Source organism: Syngnathus scovelli, chromosome 9 (genome assembly GCF_024217435.2).
Source record: "Syngnathus scovelli strain Florida chromosome 9, RoL_Ssco_1.2, whole genome shotgun sequence".
Taxonomy (NCBI): domain Eukaryota; kingdom Metazoa; phylum Chordata; class Actinopteri; order Syngnathiformes; family Syngnathidae; genus Syngnathus; species Syngnathus scovelli.
In genome coordinates this window covers 16,642,984-16,657,834 of record NC_090855.1, presented here as the reverse complement: position 1 = coordinate 16,657,834, position 14,851 = coordinate 16,642,984, and the positions used below count along the sequence as shown (strand labels likewise).

Genomic DNA, 14,851 nt, shown 5'->3' with positions numbered 1-14,851 from the left:
TTTTTTGGAGACCAGCGAAGCAGCAAAAACCATATACCACAGTAGCATCCGGACTGGAAACACAACCTGAGGGAAACCAGGTAAATGCCTTAATCTACACAATGGGAGAAGAGGCCGAGGATATCCTCACGTCATTAAGATTGACTGACAGAGAGATGACCGCCTATGCAACGGTGAGGGAAAGGCTAAATGGACACTTTATTTCAAGAAGAAATGTCATTTTTGAACGAGACAAATGCGACAGCAAGAGGCGGGAGAAACTGTGGACAGTTTTATTACTGCACTTCACTGTCTATCGGAGCACTGTGGCTACGGTGCGTTCCATGAAGAAATGATCCGAGACAGATTGGTGGTCGGATTAAAAGACAAAAAACTCTCAGAACAATTGCAGCTAGACCCGGACTTGACTCTAGAGCGGGCCATGACAAAGTGCCGTCAGAGTGAGCAAGTAAAGAAACAAGAAATGTTGAAAAGTAATTTTAACATGGAAGCAGCAAGCGCTGAATTTAACAGCGTCAGCCTGAAACAGCGTCAGCGTCAGGACGGGGTGTGATTCTCGTTTCTCACCGACCTTGAGATGTTCTCGTCAGGTGCCCTCCCTGTTCTCGCCGGGCTGATGATCAATCCTGTTGCACAACACTTCGAAGAAAACAACTTCATGCAGTTGCCTGCACATTTCCTTACCACCCACCATGCGACCACACAAGCACAGCCACTACTGGAAATTATATTGATGTGATTATATATAAGTCTAACGCAGCCTCAATAAAACATGTTTGCAGACTGCCGAAAGCACATTTCCCTTTAAGAGTGACTGACGGACTAACTAACTAACTAACTAACTAACTAACTAACTAACTAACTAACTAACTAACTAACTAACTAACTGGTAGGGAGGTAGGTCGGTAGGTAGATAGATCGGTACATATGTTATTGATCCCGGGGGGAAATTCAGTTGCCAGCAGTTAAGTACATAAATAACAGATATACAATATAAAATCGGAAGCTACTGAAGCTACTCCTCCGCCCAGTGACGGTGCTGTAGAGTAGGTGGACAGGGTTGTCTTTGATGGACAGCAGCCTAGCCAACACCTGCTGTTCTGCTACAGATGCCAGATCAGGCAGCTCTGTGTCCACAACAGAACCCGCCTTCCTCACTAGTTTGTCTAGGCATGAGGCATCTCTCTTCTTGATGCTGCCCCCCAGGGCGCCACCGCAAAGAAGAGGGCGCTCACCAAACAGAACGATAAAACATCCGCAGCATCACATTGCAGACATTGAAGGACGCCAACCTCCTGAGGAAGTACATCGTCCTTTCTTACACAAAGCGTCCACATGCGCAGAGCAGTCGAATTTGTCGTCCAGCAACACACCAAGATCCTTACAGGTATGCACACAGTCTCTATTGATAGTCACTGGCTCAGGATGAGGACTGGGCCTCCTGAAGTCCACCACCATTTCCCTAGACCTGGCGGTGTTTAGGTGCTTGTAGTTGGAGCCACACCAACCGACGAACCACTGAACCAGGCCCCTGTAGTCCTCCTCCTGTCCATTTCTAATACAGCCAACAATAGCAGTGTTATCCCCAAACTTCTACACATGGCAGAATTCAGTTGTATGGAAGTCAGAGGTGTATATGGTGAATTGGAGTCATGGAGACAGATCATACAATAATGTTCACAGGCATTTATTCTTGAGACAAAAAAACTAACATTGCAAAGTCTATATATATATATATATATATATATATATATATATATATACACACACATATATATATATATATCCAGGGCCTGATCGCCGCCCGCAAGCACATGGAGCGTGTGCTGCAAATTGTGGAGATCATGCAACAAGGTCAGCAGCGCATGCCAAGAACATGCTAAGATGGGGCGCGAGGCCGTGAGCTGACGGCAGGCCTGCGTTTGGCGTGCCACAGGGTCGCAGCTACCCTGCTTCCACGGCTCGAGCACCATGCGAAGCCTGAAGGAGCGCTTCCACATGAGCCTGACCAAGGAGCAGCTGCAACTTCTAGTTGAACAAATGATGGTGGGCTCCATGCGCTCGCTTACCACCAAACTGTACGACGGCTTCCAGTATATCACCAACGGCATCATGTGACCGCTGGAGCGCAACCGCTGTGATGACGATTGCATTCTCAGGTGTTTTGGGTCACTGGTGTCTTGGTCATCCTTCCGTGGAGAAAAGTTGGTGTGACATTCCTGACATGTTTTGCTCCATTTAGTTCTTTTTGTTGGGTGTGACGGAAACACCCTGACCTGTCAACATTGCCACTCCTAACAAGGCCCCGTCCACATTGTACAGCGTCGCTTGGAAGTGTCAGTTCACATTTAATGGCAGCGATGATTTATTTGACGGCGTACTGCTTCATGGACGCACCGAAATAAAAGTGTGACAAAGTTTCACTGTAAACTCTTTCTGCTCCTGAAACAAGAGGCTGGTCATTAAGCAAAACATTTTTAAGCTCGACTCTTCCTTGGCTGTAAAATAGAAAGAAAGAAAGAAAGAAAGAAAGAAAGAAAGAAAGAAAGAAAGAAAGAAAGAAACTAAAGCTGCCAAAGAGCCCCCTGCAAATGCACAGATAGGTGAACTAAATACCAAGGAACCGACAAAGATTACGCCAAAATACTTTAAAGTGCTCAGGTTAGCGCGCTGAAATGACGTTTGAAGTAGAAAGGAATCAGGTGCGTGCGGGCTAACGCTAGGTTAGCCAACGTGCGCCGTTCCTATGAAATAGCCTCGAGCTCACGTCGTCCTGTCCGTTTGGCTGACGCTATAGGACTCGATGGCCGGGTGCTTCCAAGCCAGCAGGAGTTGCAGCGCGCTTGCTTGTGAGCCACCGAGACAGGTAGGCACAACCGTCGGCGCTGCGTTCAACCCTTGCGGGTGTGCGCTAATGTTGTCCTGCTCTTTTTCGTCAAGACGAAGAAACGAATGCCAGCCCGCGTTCGCCTGAAACGTTCTTCGGACGTATCCCTTCATCAACGGGGACTAGAAACTGAGAAACGTGCTCATGTTTACCAACCATTTAATTTCAATTTTATTTTTAGTCCAAATTAATTCTGCTGTTGAACGAATTAATCCCGGTTTTCTGTCCTCTTGGAAGCTTGGCGTGAACTACCCACTTTTAATTGGTTCAGGGTTATTTTGAATGATGGAACTTTGTTTGTTTGAAATATTAGACAGTCTTTAAGAGATTAACCGGGGGGACGGGGTTGAACAACACCTCTCTATTTGTAAATATTGTTTTTGTAATTGATATCTGATCCCCAATTCTCTCAGCAAATAAAAGTACGTAAGAGCTTGGATGTGTAGCATGGTGGTTATTGTCAAACTGGCTTTGTCGAGGGCAGCGTTTGTTTGCTAATAGTTTGTCGACCCGCCCTGGAACCGCATGCAGAGATTTTACAAGTCGAGGAACTAGTCAGGGATGAAAGACAACTTGACGTAGCAAACAAACTAATCGGTCCGAAAAGAGAAGACATGAATTTGATTCCCATACGTCCTGGAGAATACGCTGAGAAAAATAGGATACATATTGCAATAAAAATGATGAGTTACATGTGTATTTTGAAGTATTAACTTTTCGAATTATTATTTTTTCCTTCTTCCCCCTAATTCATGATTTTGGGATTTAGCTTCTCTCAGGTGCTGGCTGGGCAACTGATGCGGCCCCATGTGGCAACCGCTCCTGAGTCAGTGGCATCCTCAGCTTCAGTCAGTCCGGTGAGTTCTCAGCCACTTTTTTCCTCAGGGTGACATTTGAATGTGTTGCGTACAAATAATTTGGCGGGTTTTCGCCCACACATCAACTTTGCACCAAAACAAGTGAAATGTGTCTCTTTGTGACATGTGCCTGAGTGAGTCTTTCAGTGTAATTAACCACCCAGAAAGTGACAGCCAATAATTTCGCAGCTCATCTCCACGAGTTGGAGAGGAGGAGGAGGAGGGGGGGGGACTGGTTGTCGTGGTAATGTAAGCCAAGCCATTGCCGGGCGGTACGGGAGCTGACATGGCTAGAAAACAAGGCAATTTGACAATGGCAAGCGCAGTGATCTGCTGTTCATCCATCCATCCATCCATCCATCCATCCAGGCAGAGCTCAAGCGTGCGGTTATCCAAGAGGCCAATCTGGGCCAGCTCTTTCCTGGTGCTAGCATTAGCTGCTCGCTGTCAGTTTTGGATTATGGGATTCTGTTAGCGAATGTCTACCAAAGCAATTGACAGAGTATCAGCAGCTGTTTTCGCCACTCTTACGGCTTCCCTTTGCTTGAAACAAGCGGCGGTCAGCTCGGGATGTCAACTAGAGACGTGTGATCGTAGCGAGGGCCCGGCTGACACGCCGTGCTAGCAGCTATGTCTATGTTTGCGTCTTCCAGAAGGGGCAAATGTGCTTCTCGCCGGTGCCCGCGACTTCATCCCCCGCCAGACGAGCGAGCGTGTGGACCCGGCTGGGCTGGCGGCGGGTCGGCTTCTGGACTTTCCAGAACAAGTACGGATGGAGAGCCAGGTGCCGCGTCACCCTTGCCAAACCAAGTGAGTGATAAGTGTCGCCTCTGCAACAAAAATCCTAATCCCCGCCCCCACACACAACTGCACAAAAGCTCAATTGTCAATAGTCACGGCACGGCTTGTTTGTTTTTTTTCGGCAATTTTCTTCCCATGTTCTTCAATTTGAACTCGTACTACCCAATTTTGTTGGCTTGTTTGTTGCCTGAGAGGGAAATTAGCTTGAGCCCACCCAAAAACTGAAGAACAACCCAAAACTTGCAATGAAAAAAACTTGGAAAATGTAGTCGGATATACCGTCACCGTTGATGCGAACCGTTCCGACCTGTGATGCTAGTCTTAGAATGTCATGCAGGATTTCGCAATTGAAGAGACTGCCTCGAAGCGGCCTAATACTTGGGGACAGTTAAAAAAAAAAAAAAAGAAAATAACAAGCAGACCTCATGAATAAGGGATCCTTTTTGCCACAGCAAACAGACTAAGGTCCAAGACGACAACTCGCACGCCAGATTTTTGTTCTGCCTTTTGTCTCTCGCGTGTTGATGAACGACAGCAGTCCGTGAAGGCTTCTCGACGATCCGAGCCTTCACACACTGAGTCACATGTGGCTGTCCCTCCACAGGAGGGAGTGGAAGGCTGGCTGGACGTCGCTGCCAAAAAGTGGATCGTGGAGCCCTGGAGTCCTCTGTTTGTTCGAGGGGGCGGAACATCAAAGTGCCCACTAAAAGAGAGCTGGACGCGCAGCTGGATGGCTATATGGCCATGTCCAAGAAGCAACTGGATGCCGACCTAGACGCGTACTATATGGCCATGTCCAAGAAGCAACTGGACGCCGATCTGGACGCCTACATGGCGCTCGCCGGACAGTCGCCAACACAGTGGGAATGAGTGCTGCATGCTTTGCCACCTCCAAGCTTTTTTTTTTTTTCGTTTTGCCTAGTGTTCGCATAGACTTATTTAGCTTGCGGGCCTGTTAGATAGGTAAGATAGAGAGGTGAGAGGGACCAACGGGTGCACAAGTTGTACTTTGTGTTCTGGAATGAAGGCTGGGAGGTTTTTCTTCATACCCTCAGCTGAACAATCGCCAACATCAGCAAGAGCACCAAACTGGGTCCTGCCCCTGAAGCCTGAACAGGTCAAAGGTCGCATGTGTGCACACTTCCTCGGCAGAGTTTGACATTCAGACCTTTGCTCGCCGTGTTTCTGGCCTTTGGAGATGATGCTGTAACTAGACACAAAGTCACAACAGCGCCAAATCAGGCATTTGTGGCTGTGTTGGTCCCTTACATTCCAATCATGGCTTGATTGTGAAAACAAGCAGAAAATTGGTCTCCACACTTTGTGGCAGTCAGTGATGACAATAATTGAAGCGCATCGATCTCAAAATAACTTTGTGTAAAGCTTTTTAGTGGGTTTGTGTGTGTGACCTGTTCTTTGATTAAAGAATCATTTGGTGCCTTGGCATTTGAGCTAAATTAGTTCTGTGACTGCGCATGTAACTCGAAACACTTGCATCTCAAGTTGATAGAATTCAATGCTAATGTTATCAGTCAATTCCAGACCCCCCTCACAAAACACCACAGTGTGTTTGTTTTTTTCTAGCATGAAAATTTGCACTCAATGTTATTGGAGTGGCAAAAAAGTCACAGTTGTAACATTTGTGCTCAGCAAAACATGAAAACACGCACAATCCCCTGCTGTTCTTAATGTGATTTGCTTTATTTTTTGGTTCGGTTGGCAAAAAATGGTGCATTTGTGCTGCCAGATGGGTTTGGACTGCCGCTTGTGGGCAGATGTAGCGAATGATGCCGGCGCTAACTAGCTGCAAGGGTCTGCATTGCATCGCCATCTTCCATTTATCTTTTTTATCCATCAACATAATGAAAATGAATAAAAAAAAAAAGTATCTCGCCATGCAAGTGGAAACTTGACGACCGGCGTGTGTTGTGTGTCCTTACCGTAGTCAAAGGTGGCCGTGTAATCGTAGTCGGCTGTGGGGGTCACGAGGTCGTCCTCCCAGTGGCTTGCTTCTGGACTTCCTGCTGGGATGATGACCAACAAAGGTGATAAAGGGAAATGACCTTTGACCTCTCGGCACGCCGGCGACTCGTCTTCCCGAGCGGGGCCACGTCACCAGCACGCACAACAATAGGTGCAGGGCCGCCGCCATCGCACACGCTCACTGAAAAAGTCATGCAATCCTCCACGCTAGTTCTCAAGAACAAATCCTAAATGTACACACGCACGCTGCATGTGTGTGGAGGCAGTCGCTGATGGTGTACGCTGTTGGTGTAGGGGTTCGCTTTGCCTGTCTTGTGTGGCGATACCGTGAGTTCGATTCCTGCATATGACGGTGCGTGCGTGTGCGTGCATCTTTATGAATACAGTCTTTATGAATCTTTTCAAGATGGCGGCGCGTGCACACGCAGCGGCCACTCTCTGTCCCCCCAGTACGGTGATTTGTTCGTTTAATGAGTGTTCGTCCGACAGTCTTATGTGTTCGCCTCGTCGTGCTATGTCGTGCTACAAGTACAGCAGGCAGGTTGTGCTCGACATCGGCAGAAGTGGATTTTGTGGTGTTCTGGACTTTGAAGCGGCGACATTAAAGACGCTCGGACTGCTGCGTCCTGGAACGTCGCCGACCTCGCCCGCTATTCCTCCCCCGGTTGGGAAGCGTCGGAAATGGTGTGCGAGGAGGTAGAAGAGGGGCAAGCGCGGTGGCGTCCGGGCCAGGCTGGCGGCCAGCCCCGCTCGCCCGGCAGTGCCTTCCATTCTTCTGGCGAATGTTCGATCGCTGGACAACAAAATGGATTACGTTCGCCTGCTGAGGTCTACGAACCGGACGGACCTGGTTGACTGTCAACATTCCGGACTCTACCGTGCATCTGGAGCGGCTAGCGTGCTATCGGGCGGAGCGTGCCCTTGTACGAGGGGGAAAGTCGCGAGGAGGTGGAATATGCGTCTACATCCGAGAAGAATGGTGCCGGGACTCTGTGGTGGTATGTAAGCACTGCTCGCCACCAGCGGAGTTTGTGACCATCAAGTGCCGTCCTTTTTACCTGCCTAGGGAATTTACTGCGATTCTGCTGGTCGCGGTATACATCCCGCCTTCTAACATCGAAGGCGACAGGATCGCGGCGCTTGGTGAACTGTACCAGGCTGTCCGTGAACAACAGACAGCGCACCCTGACGGTTTCACCATCTTCGCTGGAGACTTTAATCATGCCAACCTGAAGTCTGTTTTCCCGAGGCTTCACCAGCATGTTACTTTTCCGACACGTGGAGACAGCTTCCTGGACCTGGTCTACTCTGCGCATAAAGGAGCTTTCAAGGCCACCCCCCTCCCCCATCTTGGGCTTTCTGACCATCTCACCGTTTTGCTTTTGCCCGCATACAGACAATTGGTAAAGGCATCCTGGCCGGTTCGGAAGCGGGTTCGGGTGTGGCCTGAGGGTGCCTCCGATGCGCTTCGTGACTGCTTTGGCACTACTGACTGGGACATGTTTAAGCGGGCGGCCACCTACAACGATCGGACAGACATAGAGGAGTATGCTGACTCTGTTTCCTCTTACGTCGCGAAGTGCATCGATGATGTGACTCGCTCAAAATCCGTCGTCACTCGAGTGAACTGGAAGGTGGCTGACAGGGGCTGTCCTCAGACTGCTGAAGGCCAGGGACAAAGCTTTCAGAGCGGGGTATGAGGCTGGCTTGAGGGCAGCGAGGGCCAACCTGTCCCGGGGCACCAAAGAAGCGAAAAAGGCGTTCTCTTGCAAGGTCTCCACCCACTTCAAGCACAGCAAGGACGCACGGAGCCTTTGGCAGGGCATTCAGACATCACGGACTACAAGCCTGCGCCGCGGAGCTGTGAGGGCGACGTCCGTCTGCTGAACGATCTTAACCGCTTCTTTGCTCGCTTCGACGCCCAGAACAGCACTTGCCCGCTGAAGACCACTCCCCCCCCCCCCGCACGACCAGCCCCTGTGCCTCTCTGCCGACGGAGTGAGGGGGGCGCTTGCCGCTATTGACACCCGTAAGGCGGCGGGCCCTGACAACATCCCGGGTCGAGCGCTGAAGGACTGCGCTGGCGAGCTGTCGGGTGTCTTCATGGCCATCTTTAACGTTTCCCTGCAGCAGGCCATCGTCCCTTCGTGTTTCAAGGCTGCCATCATCGTTCCTGTGCCGAAGAAACCTGCACCATCCTGCTTCAATAACTACCACCCAGTGGCACTGACGCCCATCGTCATGAAGTGCTTTGAGCGGCTTGGAGCACATCAAATCCGTTCTGCCCCCCACCATTGACCCTTTCCAGTTTGCGTACCGTGCCAAACGGTCCTCTGAGGATGCCATCTGCTCTGCCCTCCACTCGGCCCTCACCCACCTGGAGAGAAAGGACTCATATGTGAGGTTGGTGTTTGTGGACTTCAGCTCTGCCTTCAACACCATTGTCCCGCAGCGACTCCTCTGCAAACTCGACGAGCTGGGCCTCAGTACCTCCCTCTGCAAAAGGTTACTGGACTTCCTCTGTCAGAGGCCTCAGGTGGTGCGTGTTGGCGACAAAATCTCCGCCAGCATCACGCTGAGCACGGGGGCCCCCCAGGGCTGCGTGCTCAGTCCACTGCTCTTCACCCTGCTGACGCATGACTGCACTGCGACCTACAGCGACAACCGCATAGTGAAGCACATCAGTGAGGACCTCTCCTGGTCAGCAAACACCGCGTCATTGGCAAAGAAAGCTCAGCTTTATTCAGATATTCAGTTAGCACATTGAACCTGACAGCCGCCTGTACTTCCTGCGGAGACTCAGGCGTGCATGTGCTCCTCAGGCAGTCCTGTCTACTTTCTACCATGGCACTATTGAGAGCGTCCTCTCCAGTTGCATCGCTGTCTGGCGTGGTAGCTGCACTGACCAGAACTTGAAGGCCCTGCAGCGCATAGTGAATACGGCTGGTAAGATTATTGGTGCTTCGCTCCCCTCCCTGAAGGACATTTACACCTCCCATCTCACCCGCAAGGCAACCACGATTGTGAGTGATGTGAGTCACCCAGCTCACTCTTTGTTTGACCTTCTGCCCTCTGGGAAGAGGTACAGGAGCCTGCGCTCCCGCACCACCAGACTCGCCAACAGCTTCATTCTCCAGGCTGTTAGGGCCCTGAACTCGCTACCCCCTTCTGCGTAGCGTGCTGCGCGCTATTTTCTGGAATATCTGCTGTACGCTCACTTGCTCCTTTTTGCTCCTCTTATTTATTTGTTGTGTAATTTATTCATTATTTATTCGGCACGCTGTTGTGTACTTGATTGTCTATTGTCTTGATATGTCTTGTCACCGTGGGATAGCGGGGAACGAAATTTCGGTTTCTTTGTGTGTCTTTGGCATGTGAAGAAATTGACAATAAAGCTGACTTTGACTTGACAATACTCAAGAATGTCAAGCCTCGAATCAACAAATCCTGACATGTTAATCGACTTGCTTTTTTCGTGAGAGTTGAGAAGGATGCTCGAGCGTCTCGAAACTCTCCATGCTGGAGCTGTCGGGGTGAGTGTCAGCAATGGCGACGTCCGTCAGAGCAAAACGAGCAAAACAACCTCGCTGAGATGAGGACCGCGCTGGAGCGCCGCTGTGATCTCTGCACATATGGTGTTTATTTTGTGTCAATATAGAAAACTTTTTAAAACGCAAGCAAAAAATATAAATTCAAATTACTAAACGCAAAAAAAATCACATGACAAATGCAACATTGCAAAAAAATTGTGAAATGGTACAAAATATTTGATTGTGCTCCCTGACAATTTGCTTCCGCTCCCTGACATTTTGCTTCTGCTCCGTGATTCTTTGCTTCTGCTCCGCGTTTCTTAGCTTTTGCTCCCAGATTGCGGTTTTGACACAAACGTGACGCGTGGGTGGGATTTCCATGAGTGCATTCCCAGTAGTGTATTTCTGTTTGACGGGCAGCGAAGCAAGCGTATGAAGCTGCTCTGGCCACACCAGTTATTCTGTTTCTGATTGGTTCTTCTAACAATGTCATCACCAGATTGTGGATGCAATGTGGCTGTTGTTATCATACGGTAGATATTTATGGTCGTTATCGTCACACAAACATACAGTATCTCACAAAAGTGAGTACACCCCTCTCATTTCTACAATGTTTTAATTATAACAACACTGAAGAAATGACACTTTGACCCAATATTAAGTAGTCACTGTAGAGCTTGGCTAAGAAAGTAAACTAGAAAATACAATTTCTGGAGAAATTGCGTGTGAAGGTGAAGACCATTAATGGGAATTTAAAAAAAAATGCGCCAACATTTTTTTAAATTTGTAACATAACGAGAACTACAGGTTCAAGAGGTACACTTTGGAGTTCAAAAGTTGAAACGGGTTGAATCGGACAAAAATTGTACAAGTTAGAGTAAATGTTACATTTAGGTCACTTCTGGTTTCATTTAAGGAACTTCTTGTTGAAATAAGGTTAATTCCGGTTTATTTGGGGCACTTCCGGTTTAATTTAGGTAACTTCCGGTTTAGCAGAGGTCACTTACGGTTTATTTGGGGTCACCATCCATCCATCCATCTTCTTCCGCTTATCCGGGGTCGGGTCGCGGGGGCAGCAGCTTTAGGAGGGACTCCCAGACTTCCCTCTCCCCAGCCACTTCATCCAGCTCATCCCGGGGGATCCCAAGGCGTTCCCAGGCCAGCTGAGAGACATAGTCTCTCCAGCGCGTCCTGGGTCGTCCCCGGGGTCTCCTATCGGTGGGACATGCCCGGAACACCTCCCCAGGGAGGCGTCCAGGAGGCATCCTGATAAGATGCCCGAGCCACCTCATCTGGCTCCTCTCAACGTGGAGGAGTAGCGACTCTACTCCGAGTCTCTCCCGGATGACCGAGCTTCTCACCCTATCTCTAAGGGAGAGCCCGGACATCCTGCGGAGAAAACTCATTTCGGCCGCTTGTATCCGAGATCTCGTTCTTTCGGTCACGACCCATAGCTCGTGACCATAGGTGAGGGTAGGAGCGTAAATCGACCGGTAAATTGAGAGCTTTGCCTTTTGGCTCAGCTCTCTCTTCACCACAACGGACCGGTACAGGGTCCGCATTACTGCCGACGCTGCACCGATCCGCCTGTCGATCTCACGCTCCATCCTCCCCTCACTCGTGAACAAGACTCCAAGATACTTGAACTCCTCCACTTGGGGCAGGATCTCATCCCCGATCCGGAGAGGGCATTCCACCCTTTTCCGATCGAGGACCATGGACTCGGATTTGGAGGTGCTGACCCTCATCCCGACCGCTTCACACTCGGCTGCGAACCGTTCCAGCGAGAGCTGGAGATCACGGCCTGAAGAAGCCAACAGCACCACGTCATCTGCAAAAAGCAGAGACGCGATGCTGAGGTCCCCAAACCGGACCCCCTCAACGCCTCGGCTGCGCCTAGAAATTCTGTCCATAAAAATTATGAACAGAATCGGTGACAAAGGGCAGCCTTGGCGGAGTCCAACCCTCACTGGGAACGAATCCGACTTACTGCCGGAAATGCGGACCAGACTCTGGCATCGGTGATACAGGGACCGAACCGCCCTTATCAGTTGGCTCGGCACCCCGTACTCCCGAAGCACCCTCCACAGAACCTCCCGAGGGACACGGTCGAACGCCTTCTCCAAGTCCACAAAACACATGTGGACTGGTTGGGCGAACTCCCATGCACCCTCGAGGATCCTGCCGAGGGTGTAGAGCTGGTCCACTGTTCCACGGCCAGGACAAAAGCCACACTGCTCCTCCTGAATCCGAGGTTCGACCTCCCGACGGACCCTCCTCTCCAGCACCCCTGAATAGACCTTACCAGGGAGGCTGAGGAGTGTGATTCCCCTGTAATTGGAACACACCCTCCGGTCCCCCTTCTTAAAGAGGGGAACCATCACCCCAGTCTGCCAATCCAGAGGCACTGTCCCCGATGTCCACGCAACGTTGTAGAGGCGTGTCAGCCATGACAGCCCCACAACATCCAGAGCCTTTAAGAACTCTGGGCGGATCTCATCCACCCCCGGGGCCTTGCCACCGAGGAGTTTTTTAACTACCTCAGTGACTTCGACCCCAGAGATTGGAGAATCCGCCTCAGAGTCTCCAGGCCCTGCTTCCTCAATGGAAGGCGTGTAGGTGGAATTGAGGAGGTCTTCGAAGTATTCTCCCCACCGACTCACGACGTCCCGAGTCGAGGTCCGCAGCACGCCATCCCCACTGTAAACAGTGTTGATGTTGCACTGCTTCCCCCTCCTGAGACGCCGGATGGTGGACCAGAATTTCCTCGAAGCCGTCCGAAAGTCATTCTCCATGGCCTCACCGGACTCCTCCCACGCCCGGGTTTTTGCCTCAGCAACCGCCGAAGCCGCGTTCCGCTTGGCCATCCGGTACCTGTCAGCTGCCTCCGGAGTCCCGCAGGCCAAAACGGCCCGATAGGACTCCTTCTTCAGCTTGACGGCATCCCTTACCGCCGGTTATTTGGGGTCACTTCCGGTTTAAAAAGGTAACTTCCGGTGTAAAAAGGTCACTTCCGGTTTGATTTGGGGTCACTTCTGGTTTACCTGTGGTCACTTCCGGATCATCTAGGGTCACTTCCGGTTTGATTTGGGTCACTTCCGGTTTGAATAGAGGCACTTCCGGTCTAGCTGAGGTCACTTCCGGTTTATTCGAGGTCACTTTCGGTTTAAAAAGGTCACTTCCGGTTTAATTTAGGTCATTTCTGGTTTGATTTGGGGTCACTTCCGGTTTACCTGAGGTCACTTCCGGTTCATTTGGGGTCACTTCCGGTTTGATTTGTGGCACTTCAGGTCCATTTGGGTCACTTCCGGTTTGAATAGAGGCACTTCCGGTCTAGCTGAGGTCACTTCCGGTTTATTTGGGGTCACTTCCGGTTTAAAAAGGTCACATCCGGTTTGATTTGGGTTACTTCCGGTTTGATTTGGGGGTCACTTCCGGTTTACCTGAGGTCACTTCCGGTTCATTTGTGGTCAATTCCGGTTTGATTTGGGGCACTTCCGGTTCATTCCGAGTTCATTGGGGCACTTCAGGGTCAATCCAAGATGGCCGCCACTCTGGAAGTGGGGGTCAAGGGTTGAATTGTGGAAGTGGGGGTGAAGGGGGTGAATATGGTAAGCATAAGGTGAACAAAGTGAATAAAGTTGGAATGGGTTGAATCGGTTGAAAAATGTAGAAATTAGAAGGGAAAAACTAAATTTTTGGAAAATTTGGTGTAAATTTCAAAATTGAAAATTTGGAAATTTTGGTAAGTGGGAAGGTGTGGAATAGGTAGGCAAAAGATGAACAGTTGAAAGTTGGAACGAGTTGAATCGGTGGAAAAATGTAGAAATTAGAAGTGAAAAATTAAATTTTGTGAAATTTTGCAAAATTTTGTGCAAATTTTAAAAGTGAAAACGTAAAATTTTTTAATTTGGCAATTTTGGGAATGTCCCCAATGTGATTTGAATGTGTTGAATTAAGTGAATTTCAAACTGGAGCAACGTAAATGTGAAATGTTGAATCTGCCATTAAGAATGAATGGGGAAGAATTTGCCGGAATTTTGTGAATTTTGCGAAAACGGAAAATTTTTTGAACGAAATAAATGTAAGCACCCGCGTCATGAATATTTGGAATCAGTGAAAAGTGGAATGGAGTGAATCGGTTGAAGTATGTGGAAGTAGTTAACGGACAAAAAAGTGAGCGGAATAAGTAGAATAATAATAATAACTAGAATTTGCAATTCCTGAAGAAATTGCGTGTGAAGGTGAAGAGGTTGAATAAATACTTGGGGAATGTTGCAGAATGATGTTGAAAAGAGTTGAATCGGTTGAAAAATGTAGAAATTACAAGGGAAAAAGGAAATCTGGGAAAATTCGGTGTGAATTTCAAAATTGAAAATTTGGAATTTTGGGTAAGTGGGAAGTTGTGGAATAGGTAGGAAAATGATGAACAGTTGAAAGGTGGAATGGGTTGAATAAGTTGAAAATGTAGAAATTAGAGTAGAAAAACAAAATTGTAGAGAATTTTTGGTAAGTGGGAAGTTGTGGAATAGGAAGGCAAAAGAGGAACAGTTGAAAGTTGGAACGAGTTGAATCGGTTAAAAAATGTAGAAGTTAGAGCAAATCTTGAATCCTAATAGAGAATGAATGGGAATTAAAAGAAAAAAAAATTGCACCAAAAGTTTCTGAAATTTGGAACAAAAGGAAAAAAACGGCTTCAGGAGGTTCACTTTTGGGGTTAAAATGTTGAAATGGGTTTAATCGGGCAAATTTTGCAAAGGTTAGCGCAAATGCAGGTATTTAGGGCACTTAAT

The 14,851-nt window shown here is 49.0% G+C and overlaps 1 long non-coding RNA gene across 1 annotated transcript; it reads right to left on the bottom strand.

Moving 5' to 3' along the window:
• Window positions 1-1,747: 1,747 nt before the first annotated feature.
• Window positions 1,748-8,115, bottom strand: LOC137840595 (uncharacterized). Its single transcript, XR_011087346.1, has 2 exons — window positions 6,486-8,115; window positions 1,748-5,755 (listed from the first exon to the last, which is right to left on the bottom strand). It is a non-coding gene; the product is annotated as an uncharacterized lncRNA (long non-coding RNA).
• Between the last annotated feature and the right edge of the window lie 6,736 nt (window positions 8,116-14,851).